This window comes from Nicotiana tabacum, chromosome 7 (assembly GCF_000715075.1).
Source record: "Nicotiana tabacum cultivar K326 chromosome 7, ASM71507v2, whole genome shotgun sequence".
NCBI lineage: Eukaryota > Viridiplantae > Streptophyta > Magnoliopsida > Solanales > Solanaceae > Nicotiana > Nicotiana tabacum.
In genome coordinates, this window is record NC_134086.1 from 6,364,810 (window position 1) to 6,371,132 (window position 6,323).

General features: G+C 40.8%; 1 long non-coding RNA gene across 2 annotated transcripts; it reads left to right on the plus strand.

Moving 5' to 3' along the window:
* The first annotated feature begins 2,075 nt into the window (after positions 1–2,075).
* LOC107771656 (uncharacterized) lies at positions 2,076–6,107 on the plus strand. Of its 2 annotated transcripts, XR_012711458.1 has the most exons (5): positions 2,154–2,479; positions 2,807–3,008; positions 3,439–3,477; positions 3,614–3,783; positions 5,472–6,107. It is a non-coding gene; the product is annotated as an uncharacterized LOC107771656 (long non-coding RNA). The 2 variants fall into 2 exon arrangements; XR_012711459.1 differs by lacking the exon at positions 2,807–3,008 and having other exon boundaries at positions 2,076–2,479.
* The last annotated feature ends 216 nt before the right edge of the window (positions 6,108–6,323 follow it).

Below are 6,323 nucleotides of genomic sequence, written 5' to 3' on the forward strand. Positions count from 1 at the left end.
TCTCCATGACTTCATCGATCTCAATGTCCCTACAATTACTTACTTCATGGTGACTGTCGGCATTCCTCGATTCCCCCAGTATAATATCCTGATCCCCTTCTTCACTTAGAAGTTTATGAAAGTAGGTCTGCCACCTCCTCTTAATCTCGTCATCTCCCATCAAAACTTTGCCGTCATCATCTTTTATGCACCTCACTTGGTCCAGATCCCGAGTTGTCCTCTCTCTCGCCTTAGCGAGTCGGAATAACTTCTTCTCCCCACCTTTGTTCCTTAGTTCCTCATACAGACGAGCAAAAGCTGTCGTCTTAGCCTCCGTCACTGCCATCTTCGCCTCCTTCCTAGCTACCTTATACCTTTGACTGTTCTCTCTCTTCTCCTCCTCGTCAGTGCTCCCTACTAACCTTAGGTAAGCCGCCTTCTTTGCTTCCACTTTACCTTGGACAACTGCATTCCACCACCAATCTCCTTTGTGTCCACCATAGTGGCCCGTAGATATCCCTAACACCTCTCTCGCCGCCTTTCTTATACAGTCCGCCGTCGTCGACCACATTGTGTTTGCGTCCCCACTACTTCTCCAAGCTCTCATTGCCGATAACCTTCCTTCCAACTCTTTAGCTTTATCCTTAGTTAAGGCGCCCCACCTAATCCTGGGGCGTCCTTGTACTGACCTCTTCTTCCTCCTTATCCTAATACAAATGTCCATCACTAAAAGCCTATGCTGCGTTGAGAGGGTCTCACCTGGGATAACCTTGCAGTCCTCGCACAACCTTCTGTCGCATCTCCTGAGGAGGAGATAGTCAATCTGAGTCTTCGCCACCGAACTTTGGTAAGTAACCAAATGTTCATCCCGCTTCGTAAAACTCGAGTTTGCAATGACTAGATCGAAAGCCTTGGCAAAGCCCAACAGCGCAATGCCCCCTCCGTTCCGCTCTCCGAAACCAAATCCGCCATGCACCTCAGTGTACCCACCTGCAGATAACCCAATATGACCATTGAAATCTCCTCCTATGAATAACCTCTCAGAAGGCGGTATACTACGAACAATCTCATCCAACCTCTCCCAAAATTGCCTTTTAATATCCTCATCGAAGCCTGCTTGTGGTGCGTACGCGCTAACGACATTTAAAGTACCCTCACCCACCACCAACTTAATAGTCATTAGCCTATCATTCACCCGCCTGACCTCTACCACGGACTCCCTAAGATGGCTATCTACCAGGATACCCACTCCATTCTTACCCCTCAGGACACCAGAGTACCACAACTTATACCCATCCACGTTTTTCGCCCTCGATCCGACCCACCTAGTCTCCTGGACACACGCTATATTAATCTTCCTCTTCTGCAGGATTTTCGCCAACTCTATGGATTTACTCGTTAGTGAACCTATGTTCCATGACCCGATTCTCAACCTATAGGCTCCCTTGCCCCCTCTACCTCCCCTGCTACCCGACCCACCCCCTGAACCCCACCCCACACTCTGCCCCACCCGAGGACATGCCCTTATTCTATCATCCCAGACTGCAGCCACTACACCTACAACAATCTAGAGAAGACTCGCTAGTGCACAACGTACACAAATCAAACTAGAAGGAAACACGTGGTAACTAGTATCCTAGTTTAAAGATTTAACTATTGCGAAGTAAAGTAACAGTAATTTAGCTAACACCAAAAGGGAAACAGTAAAACATGAGGTACCAACTCCCGATAACAAAACCTGTGGCTGATTTGTTGTGCTCGATGTAGTTGTACGCTCCCGCCCACTTCCTGCCACCCTTGCTGACACTCGCCCAGGTTGCTCTCCTTTGCCAGTGCTCGTGCGCCCAACTTGCCTCCAATACTCCGAGAATTCCTGAAAACACAGAAAATACCACGACCCAAAAACCAGAAGGAGCTATCACCGCTACCACTGATAAGCAAAGAAGCAGAGCAAAACGATTGCTCTTTTTCAATTGAAACAGATGCCCCACTTGCAATATGAACAAAGACAACCCAGCGAAGCAGCCGCAGATTCAGCAATCAACTATCAATCTTGAGAGTTTAAACACCCATAAGATCCCCAGAAATCACCAAGCCAGTCAACTGAAAACCCTTTGTTTTTTTTAAATTTCCAGATCTTAAAGTTTTGAGGGAGTTTTTTTCTTTTTCGGTGAAAGTTAATATGCTAATAAATATTTTTATTAATGTAACAATTTCTCTTATATTAATAAAAATATTTTTTAATTTTTTAATATTTATCGCGCATCGCCGGATACGACTACTGGTGTTCCTTAGCGTGGACCGTAGGATCTTTATTGAACTACTTGATCTGAACCTTGTTGGATATTAATCCAAATCCTAAACTGCTACAGTCTGACACCTTTTCACAGGAAAAAAAAGGAAAAGAAAAGCATCTCTTCCTTTTGTTCTTATTTTAACCCTAGAAACCCATTTGTCTTCCAACTGTTGCTGGGTTTGGATCGTTTCCTCCAGGACACGGGTAAACTAATTCAATAGAGTATTTATTTTTGCAATTTCTATGATTTTTGTGTTTTGTCTAAGCAAAATTTTCAGTCTTTGAACCCTAAAACGAACATAAAATTGGGGTCTGCAATTTCTATTTGCTCCTCCTCCTTTGTGTTTGTCGAAGCAAGTTTTCAGCCTTTAAACTCTTAACCAACATAAATTCTGTAAAACTATTTTAAATCCTGCTCTGCTATAATATATTTTTGGATTACTACTTTTTTTAAAACTATTATTTCTTTCGTTATGACATTGAAAGGGAGCCTTGGAGCACCGATAAAGTTTGTCTCCGTGTGACCTATAGGTTACGGGTTCGAGCCGTGGAATCAATGTGCTTGCATCAGGTAGACTGCTTACATCATATGCAGTCCTTCCCCAGGCGCTACATAAAACAACACGGGATGCTTCGTGCACCGGGCTGCATTACCTGGCCGTTATGACAGACTTGCAATTTTTGACTAATCTATAATGTTTCTGCAAAATTTATTTACTAGAGTTTAATTAAGGTAGTGGCATGTAGTTGTTTGGTGCAGTTTTCCCCTTAATTTGCTCATATGATTGATTGATTGCTTCTGAAGTTAATTTTGGATCATAAATCTCTAACTGAATTGTGAATATCTTATCAGCTAATATTATCATCATTCGAGTTTGATAATTGTCTTCAGCTAATATCATCATGAGGACAAGTAATTTAGGTTCTTGATTTTAAGTGGGAAGATTTCCAAGAAATTGATAAAGTTTTGATTTTGATGGGTGGATTTGATTGATTCTTAAATCTTGATGCTGCCATGAGTGTTTTATTTATTCTTTGATTAGTTGCTTTGTTTTGTGGGATTTGTTTGTTGAAGCACAAAATGTAGCTATACACTTTTGTTTCCAATTGTCCCTCTGCATTTATTCTTTTCTATATTTTTGTTTTTTGTTGTTTTGTTGCAGCTGTGAACTTTATGAGAAGAAGTGAAATCCTGTTAACAGGTTCTCCAGCATATCCTTCTCCTTAATTTTATCCCTTTCTAGTGAACCTTATATCTGTTTAATGTAAGACTGGCAAAACTTGTATCAATATAAATAAAATTTTTATGATTAAATATATGTATCTATCTATCTGCAGCTAGATGGGTGAAGTTCTTCCTCTGTGTGCCTCTCCTCGTGGCTTATTCCTCTGCACTTGGACGGTTTCCTCTCAGAAGTGCTGGCAGAGCTTGAAGACTGTGGTTTCATTTGTTAAGAAGTTTAGGTGGGCATGGCCATCTTCATTGGGTGGTCCACCGAATGGTGGTAGTAAGTCTCTTTCCTAAAGATTGATATTATAAGGTTCAACCTAGCGGTTTATCACATACGAACAGATAGATACAAGTCTTATAGATCTGTATAAGACTTGAGGTCAGAGACCATATAAGGATGTGGTCACAGCATGATTTGCAGGAATTATGTGAATGCTGATCATATGTTGGTAAAAGAACTTGGGAGTGCAAAGGATGTCATTGAGGTTCCAAATTCCAGTTTGCACGACATCGTTGACTTTTGCAAAATTCCCAACCATGTAGGATGTTTTTCCAGGTCCCCAAAGTTAATGATTGACATGGTGTTTGGCCTGCAATAATTTTTTGATAAGAATGGTAGCCCAAAAAAGCAGTAGGATTTTTAAATATTATCCAGCTAGGCTGGCATGTAAAGCTTGTTTTTTTCCATTTACCATAAGCTTCTTGGAGGCCAAGACCACCAACATTCTTATGCTTCGTGATAATGTCGGAATTTAAGAGGTGGAGCTTTTTCCTCTTTGTATCAGTAGAACCCCAGAGGAAGTTACTTTGGGTTCTATTAATAATCTTGGTTATGCTCTTTCAGAGATGTAATGCATAACGTGAGTGGGAATACTGCTAAGTGAAGATCTGGCAATTGAGGAATGCATAAGTTTGATAATGTAGTCAGTCTGTTATAGTCTTGTCATTGACATTGCCACAAATTTATGAGATTTTTATTTGAAGGGGGAGGTAATAATAGTGCATCAAGTTTGTGCGTGGTGCTGCTCACTCCCATTTGGTCATAGGATTTCCTTTGAAGTTCTTTTATGAAAAAGTTTCTGCAAGTATAGCTTTTCTGGTCGAACCCGCCCAAACCAACTAAAAAGAACCGAACCTGACAGACACATCTTTTTTGTTATGAACCAGCCCCAGCCCTATGTCTCACAAGTAGCTATTAGGCTGACTGTTGAGAAGAGCTTTTGGGCCGAGAACAAGTAATAGGATCAGGTTAATTTGGGATCCAGGTTGAGTATATGATGCAAGGATGGTTCTGTTAAAAGGGGGACTGGTTGGTTATTTTAGGATGAGGCATATTGTTGAGAAAGGTGTCCGCTTCTCCTCGTCTCCCATTCTTCGAGTCTAATCTTCTTATCCACTTCTTCTATCTATCCCTTGTTACTTTACTTCCTGCAATTTCTATTGTAATTCTGCTACTAAGTTGTTGCATTTTGATATTTGAGTTGTAATCACATTTCAGTCTTATTAATAGAGTGGAGAGGTTCAGTTACTCTAGATTTGAGTTCATTACATTTTTCCTTTTGGGAGTACTGTAACACAGTTGTTACAGATCTATTCCTGTCTCACTTATGAAGAGTTACTTCAACGTTTCCTTGGTCATTTCTAGCCATTACCTTTCTGCAGATTTGACATGTTACAGTTGTGAAGATATTTACTAAACTTCTTGGTTAACCATACTCACGAAAGAAAAGATGAGTAGCTTTATATGGTGCTTTCTTGCTTGAGCGTCAGATCAATGCCACAATTACTTTACTGATACTCTTTGGAGACGAGATACTGCTTCTTTTTAGACTTTGAAGTGGTGATTTTTTGTGAAAAGTTGCCCGCTCCAAATTTCCAATTGTGCTTGTTCATAGTCTCTTGTGCTCGATTTTGTGTTTTTGTAACTTTCTTTATGACGTAAATATATTTTCTCGTGTTTTTCAGGGCCTCTCGTAATGGGCGTTGAGATGTTGTGGTGGTCTTTGGGCATCCTTCCCTTCGGTTGCATGGTCGCTGCCATTCTGAATTTTGTTCGTGATCCGATATCTGTCATCGTACTAATTATGTTAGTCGGGAGCTATTTTTTTCATGTGGCTGTGCTATACTCTATTGTTTATTGGCATCAGTACATGCCTTTCCGGTTAATTGGTGCCAAGGCGAAATTTATGATTGAGGTCATTCCCATGATAACTGCAGCAGCCTTGCATCACCTTTTGGAGTTCAATTATGGGTATCTCGCTCTACTGCTATGCTGCACCACATATTTTTACACCTTTGCCCACTTCTTGCACTTCGCATATGATATCGGGGGAATAGACGTATTGCTGGGAATAGTCATGCAGGTTCTTGCTTACATGCTGAACGTAGAATTGTTAGTTAGAGCTTTGGCTTTGAGCTTCTGCTTTGTTTTATGTTTCTATAGATACATGACATATTGTGCTCCTGAACTACCTGTACATCGTAAAAAGGAGTTGGAGGAGCTACCTTGTTGATCTGAATGTGTCCGTAGATGACTAATTTCGTGTACTTTTTAATTTATGATATCTCATAATTTATGAGCTATTTTTGTCTTTTTTGTCATGTAATCTATCAGGGCTTCTTTGTCATGTAATCTATTTTTTGTCTGTTTAATCTATCAGGACTTCTTTCACCTTCTTTAACCGAGGGTATATCGGAAACAGTCTTTCTGCCCTTGCAGGGTAGAGGTAAGACTGTGTACATCCTGCTCCTGCCCTCCCCAGACCCCACTTGTGAGATTATATTGGATTGTTGTTGTTGTCATTGTAAGCACGTGAT